General features: G+C 45.6%; 1 protein-coding gene across 10 annotated transcripts in view; it reads right to left on the reverse strand.

Annotated features, from left to right (window-relative positions):
- The window catches only part of CAMTA1 (calmodulin binding transcription activator 1), a 375526-nt gene that overhangs the window by 273365 nt on the left and 85692 nt on the right, over positions 1 to 16469 (reverse strand). The gene's annotated exons all lie outside the window — the stretch shown is intronic.

Genomic DNA, 16469 nt, shown 5'->3' on the forward strand with positions numbered 1-16469 from the left:
CAATCTCCTCACGCTGGCCAGGCTGCAGGAGCCCGTGACGGAGCCTTCTGCAAGGCCCGGCCTCCAGGCCTCACACGGCGCTGGTCCCAGCGTGGCGGCTGCCTCAGGCCCCTGGGCCGCTGGAAACGTGCAGTGGGCCGCAGCAAGGTGTGCTCGCCAACATGTAGCACCGCGATTGCTCCCGTCCAAAAACCGACTCCCAGCCAAGCACAGAGTTCCCCTCTCAGAGACCTGGAATAGCAACAGCTACACAGAAAGCCGGCAGAGCTGGCTTCACCGCTCAGCTGCCCCCGATCAGACTCAAAAAGCATTTGTCATTTAGTCACCAGAGCTCCTGTAATAGAAGCATCCACAGGCTGTGCAATCAGGAAGGTAGCATACATGCAAGAAATGGGTTTTCAACCATGAGGTTTTGTTTCTTTGTTGTTTTTGTTGTTGTTGTTTTGTTTTAAATAAGAGTTCTATATAAGGGTTTTATCTGTATAGTACCAAAGCTAAAAAAAATCCACAATGCTCTCCAACCAGCTGGCCCAAGCATCTGCTAGAGCCACAAAATGCAATTATATTACTCCCAAACGAGACGTAAAAATATCTTGTTTCCAATACTCTTGGTTTTAAGACTCATACTTAATGTCCTCCGGGTATTTCAGCGGTGCCAGATCTCCGTGTTATGTACTTTATTAGAGTTGTGTGAATGTCATATTAATGACTCCTAACCAACATGTTTACACTGCAAATAAATTCTCCCAGAATCCACCGCACTCATTTTACAAACAAGTACTGGTCTACATTTTTAAACAATTACTGTAGAAGCAGATTATCAGAGCAGCACCACTTCTGTGTGAATGAGAAGGAAGAACAGTAGCATAGCTCTGAAAACACCTCTTATTAATTTCTGACTAATTGCCATTTAAAATTCAATATCAAAATAACCCAGCACAACCCTCCCCCCTACAGCAAGATGCCGGTGGCTGGCACAACACCCGCACTCACGATGTCCCCCGAGTGCGTGCCAAACACTGCATTTTTGCAGGAGCTGTAAGTGAATTGAATGCAAGTCCTAAAGCTCGTATCATGTATGGCTGAAAGGGTCTAGCTCCCAAAGTCCATGGGCTCTGAAGAGACCTAGCCCACTGCTTCTTGTGGGAGCTGCTGATAGAGCATTGCCTCAAGGCTTTGACACACAGGGTGCGAGTTGTAGGAGTCAACCATTGATTTTACATGTAAATAGCGCACGCAAACCTGCAACCAACATTCTTCAAAAATACAAAGCGAGATCTGTCTTTTTTTTTTAAGCTAGTACAATAGTTGCACAGAATTTGCTGTGGTGTGCACAATTTTATTGTTAACCAATCCCACATTATGTCCTTGATGAGCTACATTACAATCTGCGTCATCCCGTATCTTAAAGCGGAGACGAGCTTTAAAGATGCTGTGGAGCTACCAACACCTGATGACTAAGATGGAGCTATCTATATATCTTTTCTAATGCAGAAGTCTCACGGAAGCCTGTGGCAGATGGTCTGTATAAGCAGGCATTTAGAGAAACAAATCCCTTTAACACAGAGATGGATTAGACTGATTCACCCTCAAAATCCTGCAAAAATAGGCAGGTTGAGCAGTTTTCAAATTAGCACCGTATCGTGCCTATTCCTACTAAAATTGATTTGCCATAAAGAGAATGAAATAATTTGTAACTCTCATGATAATCAAACCTGGACTGTGGCTGAATAAACTTACTGTCAGCACAGAAAACCAAAAATATTTCAGGCTAAAGAATCTAAGTCTCACCCTAAGACTTGTTTACTTTTTTCTTTCCAGCTGGCCTTTGTACCACATATTTGAAGTCTTCATCCCCAAACTGTCACTGAAGGAATGAACTGCAGCTATGAAATGCTACTGTTTAGAGACAGAACATTTGTTTTCCCTCATCTCCACTCTGCTGACCTGGACTTGCTCAGCAAATTTCAGCAGACAAAAGAATAAGTAGATTTAAAGTCTGCATGATCATCCCACTCAGACTAACATAAGCAGTCAGAGATAAAGAAAAATGGTCACATAAGTGTAACATGTGCAGGAGATATACGGGCAGTTAATGCTTTTGATAAGTGTGCTTTTTTTTTTCTTCAGGTAGCCAATAAATATGGAAGAAAAGCATCATCATGCATTTTAGCAAAAAAGCACTTCCTTAAAATATCCAGGGCGTGCTGGACTTGGTCACCGAGTTCCCAGAGCAGAACACGGTAAGAAGCATTTGGAGGCTATTTCATTAAATGCATCATCAAGAAAATTTCCTTCTTTGAAAACTGTATTTCTCACTGCAACTTGTTCTATTCCAACAACAGAAATGGCAAACACAAAGTTGGCTTTGCAATGGAAGGTCTGCCACAGCTATGCTGCAGAAAATGCATCTGCTTCTTCCAGTCTGCCATTTCCTAATAGACCGAAGACAATGCATTTGCAGTAATTTTTTTAAGAATTGCTGCTGTAAGCACGAGTGACCCACAGAAACACATATGTACATACATGTGGAGTGATGCTTACTGAGATGTTCTGGGAGCTTATACCCCTACTGTGATAATATGAAAAACAATAGCTCCAATCAGACCCAGAGCTAGATCTTTAAACAATTCAAAATGTATAATTCAATTCTTCTAACAGGATAAAAGAGGGATTCACATCAACTAGGATAGGAGTTCCCAGAGGCTTTCTGCTTAATGATACATTACAGCCTGATTTCCCTCCTCCAGGGGAAATACCTTGGATAACAAGGAATATCTAGCTCTCAGCAGTGGTATAAATTAACACGTACAGCAAAAAGAACATTCTCCACGTTGCCTTCCGTGTCCTCTGTATTCAGAACTATAAGGGGTCACACACAAATGGGGGAAGCAAAGCAGGATGTGTTTAAATGGCAGGAAATACTGCCACAAGCACTTCCGCAGACACCCCTTCACCAAACCCCACAAAGAACTCACCCCGACCTCCCCAGAAGTCACAAGAGCCACCTTCTTCCTTCCATCAGGCACTGCCCTGGTGCGCTCCTGCACTGCTGCTCAGATGCACCCTTCTGCAGCTCTGTCCAAGTCACACACAACCCTCTGGAGCCTAGCCCCAAGTGGATCCCATGTCTTCTTCTTAACCTGCATGTGCCCATGTGCAACCCCATCACCCTGCGTGGAACAGTCAGGGTGCCACGTCCTTCACCAGGACTTCGGGGCAGCCCGCTGTACTGAGAACTGCACTTTCAACTCCAATACAGTTGACATTTTCACAGCTGCAAAGGGAACCGAAACAAGATAAACAAAAACAAAATATTGCATTTCAGGAGAGCTTCTGCTAAAATGGCTGAAAGTTATTCCAGTCAAACTACTCCACGCTATGTAGAGAAGAAACAAGCAGAAATTCATATTTACAGTTTGACACCTATGTGCCAACTTCTGTCACTACATAAGTAACAAGAATCTGGGAAAATAATATCTTGTCTACCACCTCAAACTGTAGCAGAACTGCAAGAAACAGATGACTCAGTGATGCTCAGTGATACTTGGAGAGAACACTCACGAAAAAAAGCCAGACAAAAAGAATAGTTTTCCGTGAGAGGCATGAAGTGAGCGGAGCTAACTTATTGCCCTGCAGAGACAAAATACCAGGACATGATTTTTCGAAGTCTTAAAGCCACAAACACCATGGAAGGAAGGAGCTTCAGCTGAGAGCAGTCGGTACTCTGAAAATCCTTTGTCAAAACCCACAATGACCAGCCCAAGTTTGGAAATCTTACTCTGAAATACCCTATTCAATATAGGTTTTTGCAATAAATAAATTCTACAGAATTTTTGCTATACACAGATCAGGAAAAAAAGCCTGAAAGGCCCAGAAGAAAGTGGTCAAACTAACACTAATACTTTATCAACAGCTTGAAAGAGATGCTTTTTGAAAGCATGTGGCTGTTTGTGCTTAGCTTCGCAGCACAAGCAGGGCCATTAATGAAGATTCAGTACTCATCAGCTCTGTCCATATACCCTTTTATGGCACTAACAGCATTTTTCCTTTAAAAAAGGGGGAAGAAATAGATTTGTCACTATAAGGCACAAAGTCATTAAATAATTAAAAACAGAACTATATGCACAATAAAAGCCCTCTGATTAAAAAAACCCTGCATTTTAATGTGTGTTAATTCCCCTAATGATTCACTCTATATGTCTTACAGGGTCAAATCAATGTCTTCACAAAAAATTCAATTAAATCCCATTCATCGTATCTTTCAAACAAGCCTATTGTTTGCTTTTGTCTCCTGTCAAATCATTTCTCAGTTGCTTCTTGCCCAAGATTACAAACAAAAGGCAGCATGTCACTAGCAAGGTCAGAAGAGAAAGATCCAGGCTTTGAAAATCCAACACTGTCTCCTCATCTTTACCATTTAATTATCAAGTCAGCGGAGAAAAAAAGGACACCCAAGTCTGCAAAAATGCCCAACTGTTCACTTTCTCCCCACGACCGTCCTGTCCACAGCCCATGCCTTGGCCTGGTCGTGCTGGTGAGTCCCTCGAAGACTACAGGGTGACTGCAGCCCCAGCATGGGTCGTCATCATCTTTAATCTCCTCACAGCACAAACAGGGCTCTTCCTAAAGCCCCACCGAAATGCCCCAAGGAAACTTAGCACTAAGCCAGGCAGCCACACAGCTGCGGCTCCGGGTGAGGGCACGGCGGCTGGCTGGGACATCCCGCTGGGACGCCCCTCCTGATGCAGCAGCAATTACCGCTTTGGGAATAAAATTAACAGCAGCAAGCAAACTGAGCAAGCATGACGGATACTGGGCTGCTTATTTTTGGAGTCAAAAAGCCCTGCAGATGAGTTTCAATGGTCAGTAAGTGCAAAGACTCATGTTTCTCAGAATAATGAGGCTTTAGAGTCTAAAAAATATCTTACTTTACTTTGGGCAACGGACGTTAGGAGGCACAGTCACCAGGGCACTCGCTCCCTTGGGCCCAAGGTACCGAAGGCGCCAGGCTCCTACCTGGCTGCAGTGCTGAGAAACGCTGAAATACTGAAACCTCCAGTCCCAATCATGCAAATGTAGCTCTATGTCTAACCATGTCTGCTAATTTCGTGGGAACACTAAGAAGGCAGCTTTTTCACTTAAATGCAAGCTTGCAGGACTGAGCTGTATGTTCGCAGTTTATAATGCACTGGTGAGGAAAAAAAGGCTTAATTTGATCAGCTAATGGAAACATCCCATAAAGCAATTAGATAATTTAATGTTAAAATCACACAAGCTATGTTTTATCCTAAATTTGGGCATATAATTCAGAGGTTTAATTTATTCTTTGTTGCTTAGACTGAAAGCAATTTATATAAATGAACATTTATTTTTATTTTGCATTTCTACATTTGTTAGAATTATTAGCTTGAATGCATCAAAGAGCTGCAAGTTGTATAGCAAAGCTAACAGCATTAGGCGGAATATACTTAGGCTATAATGTCTCTAGGTGACTGACACTGAAGAATTTCCCATTGCTCTTTCTCCGGCGTTACCACAGCAGTCTTGTGCAGATGTCACACCAGTAAGCCTAGTGTAAACTGAACAATGTAATTAACTGATCACGTTATAATTTCAAGGTACAGTGCACAAGGCCCAGACTAAAAGGCAGTGGTGGCAGCAGAACTAGAACTGCGCTTTCCAACCACAGCTACGTGACTGCAGCTTCTTGGCTGTTTAAATATTTTAACACAGCAAATAGCAGTCCAGAGCTGCAGTAGACCAGACGACCTGATCTAACCTCCCACGTCCCAGCTACCGAGAAAACAGGAGGTGCCTCCGAGGAGAGCGAGCCACCACACTGCAGGCTGGCAGCATCAGGTGTGGAGCAGCTGGGACAAAACCTCTGAAGATCATTCGTGACGGTGTGCTGCACTCGTACTCGGTACCAACGGGGCTCATGAGATATCTGAGGGCTCATATAAAATAATCTTTTTTAGAAGTCAAATCCTTATGCTCTGTATTAGATGGTTACTTTCCATGTTTACTAACAACACCAGCAAGCATTTGGATGCACCTCATATGGGGGCTACCACTGAATGGAAGCATCCTGCAGCACTTGCAGGACCCTTGGGCTCGCCCCACTCTCACGGGGGCACAGAGAGGAACCTGAGGGGCTGTCCTGGTGCTGCACAATGCTGTACTGAAGGTTTCTCAAGCACAAGTGTTGGAAACTGTGTTGCCCAGTCTCAGAGGACTGGAGGTGCATTCCTGTATCCACGTCAGGCATCAGGACAGCCTCCTTGCAGCTCCACGGCACCTGTGCATGTCCTCACAACATCCATGGTGGGTTTTGTCCTGTACAAGGTCCCTGTACACAAAAATTTATCTTGGTGATTTTCTGCACAAGAAAATGTGTTTGATAACCATGAATGTTGCCTGTCAAGGGGAGCCGTAATTTTGCAAAGTGTTCTGCAGGCCTTCTCTTTGCTCTCAAGTGTTGCTTTTTGTTTGCACCTGCAAACTGGTCAAACCAGGCTTTGCAGCTGGGTATTGACTATGTGCCTTGAGTCTAGAAAACCCCTACAACTCACATTGCGTAGCAGAGGCTTGACAGCACACCCTGCCAACCGGTGGATAAACTCCTTACCCGTCGTGCTCAGTGTTCATTTGTGTGTCAGTGCCATTGATTTTATACCTACTACCTGCAACTACACTAAAAGACAAACGACTGAACCATTGAAGTGCGCTGTGAAATGCCAACGGTGATGCTTAACAAGGTTGTGAAAGTTAAAAAAGAAAGGGAAAAACATCTTCCATACTCCATGATGCTTAGCTCCTGTTCTCCTTAACTTCCCCAGGGCTTATCAAGGCATCAAAGAGAATAGTGACTAGCTCCACAGAAGCCGTTCTGCCCATGTTTACCCTTGTGCCATTGATTAGTAAGAAATTAAGCACAGGCACCAGTGACCCTGGGCTACAGAGTACTATCTTAACCTCCAGAAATACCTCACAGGAGAAGGACAAAAGCTGGACGCTTGGCAAGCAGCCCTCTCTCTGGAGTGTCATATGGCAGCCATGCATCACTGCCATGCCAGGATCCAGCTCTGAAGAACTGAGAAGGTGCAGCTGCCACAGCTACGCCTAGCCTGGGCACCACGGCTCATCCTCCAGATAGACTTCCTGAACAGGAACAACCACCAGAGGAGACAATGAGAAAACCTCAATTCCCTTTTAAGGCAAAAATGGGGAATGACAACATAGTCCTGAGGAACCTCCCCCCTCCTTATCACATGAACCATCTTGATCCAAGACAATCTCATGTTTAGATTAGCTAGTCTTATTGCACATGGTATCTTGAAAATCATGCATGTTAAAATCTAATAATTAAACCTAAGCCCTAGCAACTTCTCCAAAATCTGTGCTTGTCTTTACAAATGGGAACTAAATAGGACATTTAGCAGAGAATGGACTGATGGGCAGGGATCCAACATACCAACGGTTTCAAGAGAAGCCCATTACTCATCATGCTTGCGGAAAAGCTGCAGACTTCATTCTGCTCTGAGCTGAAGGATTTGCAGCAAAACAAAGACCTTGTTCAGAAGAAAAAATGAAGAGCTATAGAACACACTGAGATTTGCAACAAATACCCTCACCTGACAGTAGGCAGTCTAAACCTGAACATCAGCTTGAAGGAGATGTAAGAAAACACTATTCCCTGGGACTGCGCGAGCATCACGATGAGCTGTAGTCTGGCCTCCCACTGATGCTGTTAGACGGAGCATCCCACCCAGCCTGCAGGCTGCCGCTCAGCACCGTGCAGGAGAGCTGCAGCACAGGGCAGTACAGCTGCGGGCTGTGCACAGCGCTGTCCGGACATCTCCAAGGGACACCTTTGGCATGAACAACCAGCGCTTCTGCGAGGTGTGAACTAAGGCTCGTGTCAGCCTGGCTTTATGCACTAATAAAGACACGAGCTTGAGCCTGCCACCTTCAGAGACAGCCGGGCTGCAAACGCAGAGGCAGGCATCACCCGACAGAGCCAGCAGGCAATAATCCTGTAGGGCTCTGCTTCTGGCCAAACCCAAAATACCATGTGCAGGCACTCCTTTGCTTGAGCTAATTGTTGTTGATGCACTCTGAGTCCAGGCTCCACTTGCTTGAGGAAGTGTTTGAGAGAGAAAAAGACAGAAGGAAACACTGTGTTGGGGACAAAGTTGTTCAGGTAGCATCAGGGAAAGCTCTGACATGGACCCAAGAGGCAGCGGAAGAGAGGAGAACTATGTAAGAACAAAGGCTCTGAGTGACAACCAGTGGTTTGCACCTGCTTAGCCAGTGCTGAAGTTCAGCATTGCAGCCCAGCGCGCCAGCATTTAGCCCAGCAAAACCAAGTGGAAACCTGCAGACACCAGGCCCCTGTGCCAGGGGGTCTCCTCAGAGCACCGTGAGGAAGGCGGGCAGGCAGCAGAGCCCCCGCGCTGCCCTGGGGCGAGGGACTGCGAGTGGCTCCCTGGTGCGTGGCTGATACCAAGCCTGGCATCAGACACCAGCCAAAACTGAAACGGAGAGAAGGTTTCAACATCATTCATCTGAAAAGCTGGCTCCAGTCCATATAGAGGCAGTGGTACAAACAAATCCTGCTTTTGACAAACAAGTCCTCTGGTCCGTTACGGATGCAGCAGCTGTGCATTGCCAGAGGGCCCAGGTTAAGGTGACCAACGCCCTGCTCTCCAGATTATCCGCATCATCCCTCCTCCTACAGCTGCTACTGCAGCCCTGACTTGCAGAATTCAACACAGAAGCACAGACGCAGCTTTCTCAGCTCTGAAAAGCAGCATCAACCAACTCTGTCCCAGAGGCTCTACCTGCAGGGAATCTGACGCCATTTGAATGCAAGCTTTTTCCCCCTGGCTTGACCTCCTCTGGTTTATATCTTTGCACCTTTAAGTGTATCATCGGTTCCCACCAGGCCTCTGAAAAGAAAAGAAGAGATTGGAACCAAAATACCATTCCCCAGTAGTTGTCCAGTTAGTTTAGGTCACCTATTTTGTCTCAAAATGATAAATAATGAGTTTAAAAACAATATCTGAATTTCAAGTTATTACTCTGTATGAATTATACACATCCAAATTAATAAAACTGAAATATATGCATGTTTTAAGAGAAAGCATGAGAGCTTGTATACACCTCTGAATTTATACACAGAGCTAATAAAGTTGAGATCTCTTAAGCAAGCACATTTATTCTCTTAGGAAATCTCTATGTCCTCACTGCTACAGAGAAAAATTCCAGCTCATAGCTTCTTTATTGTCCTTCCACTCTGAAATGAAAATACAAATTCATGATGATTATGTAGCATCTTCTCAGCTGGGATCAAGCAGTTTTCATTTTCTAGCAGTCCCCATTGTCAAAGCCATTAATATTCTGAATATCACAAATACAAACTGATCTGCAAGCCACACAGAGCAGGCTGTCACTATCTTGTTCAGCATCAATAGAACAAAAAACACAACACAATTTCATTTATCCAGTTGTTTTGCCTAAAATAGAAATAATGCCTAGAAAAGAATTTTGCTTGGTAAGAGAGATTAGAAGCAGGAGAAAAGCAAACAAAGCTTTTGATTAAAGAGCAGAGAAATACAAGTCAAGTTGGCATTAGTTTGACAAATATCTATCAACAACAAAAAACTTTTAAAACAAAATGCTTTATTTCCTTTTGACGTTAGCGCTCTCTTTCTTTTCTTGTGTCTGTGTGTGTGTGTCTGGAAGTGTTACCCAGTTATGATATTCTAAAGCAGCAATTTTGATCCATGGTCTCCGAAGTTGAAAATGGGAATAAAACTGAGTATCAATGTAATTTTACTGCATTAGCAATATAAGTTGGAAGTGGACACGATAAAGCTTCCATAGTATTGCATTTTGTCAAGACATAGCAAGCTATGTTGTCAGACAAGAGGTGCATGGTTTTGGTTTTAGAAAGCATGCCGTGAATTATCTTCCAAAAAATTCCAGTAAAACTTTATACTCCGTTTATTAAGCTAGATCATTGATAAAGAGGTGTTTCATTCCAAAACTGAAAAACGAAGTGAAACAAGCAATTTTATCACATAAACCAGTGCATTCAGTTGCATGGAGATGCCTAGTTATGTTGGTGTCTCCACCACAACAAATCATAAGTGCACTGGGTCATTCCTCTTCATCCTGCAGCAGGCTGAAATCGCAGAGGCCACATTTGGAAAGTGGGGGACTAAGCCTTTCAAAAATCCAGTAGCAGCTGTTCTAGCTCAGCGAGCCTTTCCTCTTTGAGGACAGCGCACGCTGCGAGCCACAGCCTTCAGCGCTGGTTAGCCTGTGGAGGTCTCTAGGGGCTTAGGCCTCCTGCCCTCTGCGGTGAGATCCAAGATGCTTTTTTCTTCCCTCAAAAGTCCAGCCAAATCAGAAGTAGTGATGTTTAGGAGTAAGGGATGTTTGCTTTGCAAAGCAACTTCTGGCCAATGGCAGAGAACAGAGGGGAGGACGGAGTGCTAAAGGAGATGGATTTGAGACCCCAGCCAGCAGCAACAAGCCCCCAAACCATGCACCAACGTTGACGCTGTGTTACTTACACAGCGCAGCTGCCAAGCAATTACTCTTTCAAGCCCTGTGTTTTATAAGCAAATGGAGGAGGAGTGCAGTGGCCCTGCTCTTCTGCCCTTCCTTTCTATCCTGCTCACAAGATACTTGATTACAAGAGCTAGAATGTGAAAGATTTTGGGTGCCATTCAGTTCCATAGCAGCAAGCATACTTGTGCAGGACTTGCTTTAATTGCCCCTTAAAACAAAGGGGAAAGAAATGTGGTGGTGCAACATTACCTCGCTTGATTTCTAACTCAAAGTACCTGAAAGCAAGCTTTCACATTACTAAATTGCCTTTTCCATCGTGACTAAATTAAAGACAAAAATAAATTAAAACTTCATTTAAAATGTATTTTTCTAATTGAGTAAGGGTACACCAACTAATGTTCTATCTAATTAGATAGAAGCTAGATTTTATTATTGATATCTGAAGCTAACTAATTGAAACATTTACAGTCACTGCTGCGCTGAGACATACTCCCATCCCTGGAAGGGGAAAGCAGAACGGGCTGGGCTGCCGCCTGCCAACCCCCCACTACTTGTCTTCATCCCCTGTGTAAAGAAAAACTCGTTCTAGCCTCCGTTTCCTCAAAACCCTTGAGGGGAAAAAGATTTGATTTGTAACGAAGTCCCTTCCTCCTCCTGGCTCGCAAACACCATCTCCTCGGAGTGGATGCAAATTGCTCCTCTGGGAGCGCTGATCAGCGCCCACCAGCGTGTCCGGCCTCTGCCCTCGTGCCCCTCGCAGAGGCGCAGGGCCTCCTCCGAAGCCTGGCACGCTGGGGCACTGCTTGGCCTCCAGGCTGCTCCACCCGAGCGGCCTCCCGGGGCCGCTGGGCCTCGGCTGAGCGTCCTCCTCCGGAGCGCCCGGAGCGCTGCCCTCACCGCAGGGCCTGCGGCCGATGGGGCAGCGCAGCTCCTGGCAGGAGGGACGACACCGGGGGCGGTGGGCACAGGACGCTGCTGCCTCCACGGCAGCCACAGGTCCCCACAGAAAAAGGAGCCTTTTCCTTATTCCTGGGGCAGTAAGCCGAACCCTGCTTTGAGAGGATCTTAAAGGAGATTTATTTTTCAGAAGCCATTTTAGAGCCTCCACATAGGAGAGAGTGATAAATATGCTGGCTTTCCTGAGTCTCTGCTGCTGCCACACGTCCCCAGGGATGCAGGGAAGCAATAGAGGGAAGGAAAGAAAGCCAGCGGGAGGAACAGCGGGCTTGTTGGCAAGGCCCAGCCCGGCGAGCACGGCACGGCGAGTGCAGCTCCGCGGGGACCAGGCAGCGTGCCCCGGCTGACAGCGCCTGCTCTCGAGAGGCAGCGGTGCTGCTTTGCAGGCCAGCAAACACCACGGCATCGTTGAAGCCAGACCAGCTGGCCGGTTCCCCTAATGGATTAAAAAAGTATTTTTGGCCCAGGGTTCTTATTGTTTTCCCTTGTTTTACGAGGGACATGCGAGATGACCTGCAGCCTGTTAGCTGCTGCCAATTCATTCGCTAAGCTTTGCCCAACAGAAAATACATCCCCAGCCACTGAAAAGTTTAAATCTTGCAGGAGAGGTGTAATCACAGCACTGGGACTGCTAATTGGCACAGTATAAGAATAAAGCCATGTAGTGGAAAATGCATTTGGTTTGGGAGATGTATGCCTTATTTCTGCCAGTTACATGAGACGGCAAGTGGATGGATTTCAAACAGTAGGATGTTTTCATTAATAACAATGTCTTACTAACCATCTGTTAAAGGTCCATACTATTAATTTAACAAAAAAATTGAATAGATTACTCTTACAGTTTTCAATTAAAGTACATGATGTCTTCAAACTGCAACCTTAATTAGACATTATAAGATGACATTTAGAAATCCTGAGCTCTGATTAGCTGATAAAGTCATCTGACTGTGAAGAAGTTTCACAATAATGTCATGGCAGCAAGTACTCAATATGCTGCCGGAATTAGTGTGCATCAAGTTAACATTTGAGCAGCTGAGTTTAACTCTTACACAGACATATAACAGTGAAACAACTGGCAGCCTTAGCACAACAAAAACAGCTTCAAACATGGGCAGACATCCCCAAGGAAAACTCATGGGAAGAGACAGGAGTGCACAAAAACAGGCCCTCATCCACTCCACAGCCCAGCCGCAACAGGTTCTACGCCTACATCGAAACACTGCCAGAGGGACTGCACGGAAATGCAGAACGTGATGCATTCAGCTAAAGGTGCCCCACGGCATGCCCATGCAGCACTTTCAGGTATGCCTGCATATTTCCAGAGCACTGCTGCTACATGCTTGCTGTTTCCCCACCGCTGCTACAACAGAAGTGCACGAGGAATATTCCCCATGGGACAGGAATGGATCTTCAGACGCAACGCCCCGGCCAGCGCCAGCTTTCCCACGCAAGCCCCGGCAGGATGGACCCGGTCGGCACCACGGCGTCCTCCTCGCCGCTCCCACCGTCCCGCCTGGGCGAGGGTGGGCTGCCCCACACACGCTGCAGGACGCAGCCAGGACAGGCCCTTGTTTGGGAAGTGTGGACAGTTTACAGCAATCACGGGTTTACACAATCCAGTTTAGACTGTTTTCATAGACCCTTTTCCAACACACAGCCTTATCTGCTGTACTTTTCATTAAAATTTTAAATTGAGAAATTGCTGGTGATGTTTATCACTACAAGGAGAACACTGATTGAGCTGTGCAGGTTTGTAGGGCTCGGCTCGGAATTAAACTAAGTCGACAGGCATTTTCTTTTAGGGCAGCATGGTCAGACCACGAAGTGATTAGCCCCACTCACTCCCTCTTAAACATTTAAATAGCAAATGGACAACTTAAATGCTTAATGTTCAAGGCCAGGCCTGGAATGAAGAAACTGGAATAAAATACGAATTTTCTCTACAAAACATGAAAAGGAGGAAAAACACCACTCGAGTAAGTTGTGGTTAAAAGTCACTGGGTTGAACGAGATTCGCTCAGCAATTTTACCTGCCAGATGCACGTGCACACTGGTAACAGCAAGCTTAAATATATAATGGGTCTTCACGATAGTATGAATACAATTCTGCACAAATACAGTTAGCAATGGTTGTCCTGAATCACTTGTCTCAGAAGCACAGTTAGTCACAAGTATTAGCAAAATCAGACCTTGAATCAGTCAATGCCTAATAGGATTAAGATAGATTTTATCTTCAATTTCAGTCTTAAATTAAGGGATAGTCAGAAAAACAGAGTGATATTAAATAATGCTCAATCTCCAGTTACTGGAAAACACCCACAGATCATTACATGATTATTTTATTATTATTATTATTATTATTATTCTAAGTGACCTTGGACTAAGCCCTGTGATTTGAAGGAACATGGGGATTGTCCACTTGCTGTCACTATTCACCTTAGTACTGCAAACCAGATTCCTCTTCAGTAGCCTGGAAGAGCGGCTAAACAACCACGTTTGGCCCCACCTGACTGCCAGAATAAGCACGAAGCGGTTTAATGGCAAGCTCAGGATCTGACCACCGCACATTTCGTGAGATGGTGGCACGTCGGTGAGACGCCCTTCAGGGCACTGCTCACTCCAGTGAACTCGGGGCCAACGAAGGGCTGGGGTACACCCGAACTCCTGACAACCCTCGGGGGTGCCTGGGCCAAAACCTAGCGAGGAGGTTTTGGGGCTGGGACCCCACACTCCTCCCCAGGGAGTAGTCAGCAAGCATCAGATCTTGGTGCTCGGTACTGCAGCAAGCAAGCCCTGAGCCGACCCAGCTGTCTCACAGGGAGAAACGCAAGGGATCTCCACGGGAAAGACCCCAATGCCGCACTCAATACAGCGAGCAGTGAGCTTCCTTTCCCCTCCACCTCTCTCAAATTCTTTCCCCGCTAAGGAATTTGGGCTATGTTATTAAGCATCTTTTAGTCAGTACCTCGAATTTTTATCATCTTCTTCAACCAAGAAAGACAAATTGAGAATATTTAGCTCTTTTGGCTTTTTCAGTACAACAGCAAAGTTAAATTAAGTTGCACGAGCAGTAACTGAAGTAATACTTCAGGCAGTGTCCGTGTTATTAAATTAATCTTTTTCCCTACTTTATTCAGGTTTAAGTACCACATCATCAGCAAATGCACTAAGTTTAACTTTTTATTTTCTATCTAAATTGGAAGAATTCAAACTCACTTGATTTCCATTTTTTAATGGAAAGCATGAATTCGTTGCAGCTAAGGAAGTGCTTAAAGCCAAACCCCTATCAATGGAACAATCCAATAGCAGATATTAGAGGATATCTTTAGAAAGGGAAAACTGCAAAGCTATTTACATTAACTTCTGTCAATACAAACAGGCACATTTTCTGGTGAAAGGCAATTCCATCTCCAGAATCAAGGTATTGCTCTCATAATCCTCAAGCTTGTTAGAGACTTTTCATTAACAGCAATAAATGTATGAGTATGCGACCTCATGAAACGAAGGTTTATTTATGGGAAGCTGAGAGATATTTTTACAAGTAGGTATTTAAATATACTTTCTAGATACTTCTCCAGTTCTGAACATACATTAAGACTCAGGTTTGTACTTCTCCAACACACAGGACATGCGTTGGAGCTGTTGGTGCGATTCCTGTGTATACGGTGCCATCGACAAAACTTCTTTCCTTTACAGGGGTTTCTTAGCCCCACCAGATTGATCCAGGAGTAAATGACAGTCCCCACAGTCCATAAGGGAGCTCTGTGAGTCTCTTAGTATCACAGTGACAAGACAAAGCGTGCACATGGCTCCTTGCTCTGGGTGGACTTACTCTATTGGAACCTTCTTGGACGAGCTGGTATTGATGCAGCCCCTCTCACTGAGCAGCTCTGGACTGGCACAGCTCTGTCATTGCCAGCCTCGGCAAACAAGGAGGCTGAAGGACACTGTTAGAATTGAGGCTGTATGGATCTAGACTACTGGTCTATAAAAAATTTTTGGGGAAGCACTGTTTTTTATTTATTTATTTATTTATTTATTATTTTTATTTGCAACCTGCTCCTAAGGTCATTTGGCTGCGAAACTACAGGGGCTGCCCCCATTTGTGTTTCAAAGAACAAAATACATACACAACGTGAACAGTAATGAAAACCAAATGACCTCTAAGCTCCTGCTCCCGCATTTGCTTTGCCGCAGGCCCTCCGAGGACACAGAAGCAGGCACGCTCCCTCGGAGCATGGCTCTTCCTCAGCCACCCCCAGCGGCTCCAGGAGCAGCAGGCGCCCGCCGGGCAACGCAGGCCGCGGCGCGGGTGCTGCCTCCCGGGGGAGGCCTCCCCCCAGCCCCACAGCAAAGCCGGCTGGCCGCAGGCCGCTTGCTTCGAGGTCGGAAACCAACCGCACGCTCCCCTGGGGACAAGGGACATGGCCACAGGCACCTTGCTAACAGGGCCAGGGCCACGCGCGCGGCTCCTCCAGCCCTGGCCAGCAAGGCCACTCCTGCCCGCAGCCCGGGCCCTCCGCCCAGCACAGCTCGTCCCCTCTCCGCCGTGCGGGCAGCGAGCAAGAGGCCAGCTCTTCACGGCGACACGGTTAGGCTCAAGTTCCAGACAAGGTGAACTATCAGTGCTTTCTCAGCTTGCCTTTTCCTGTAAGGAGACATCAGCAAACCCTTCCACCAAAGAATTGTGCAAGGTTCATTAGAAAGAAAATATCTATGGTAATTGTCCCTTTCTGCATATTCTTCACTCCAATATTCTCTAACATAATAATGTTCCACATTTCTGCAGAACTGTCTTTTCAGCATGTTTTTGCATTATGCCTAATTTTGTAAGAGTTTTTCAGTCCCACATAACGACACAGTTCAATGCAAAATCAGATATAAATCTGGCTTAAGAGACTCTCAACAGGAATTCATTTAAAACTGTA

Source organism: Anser anser, assembly GCF_964211835.1.
Source record: "Anser anser genome assembly, chromosome: 17".
Classification (NCBI taxonomy): Eukaryota; Metazoa; Chordata; class Aves; order Anseriformes; family Anatidae; genus Anser; species Anser anser.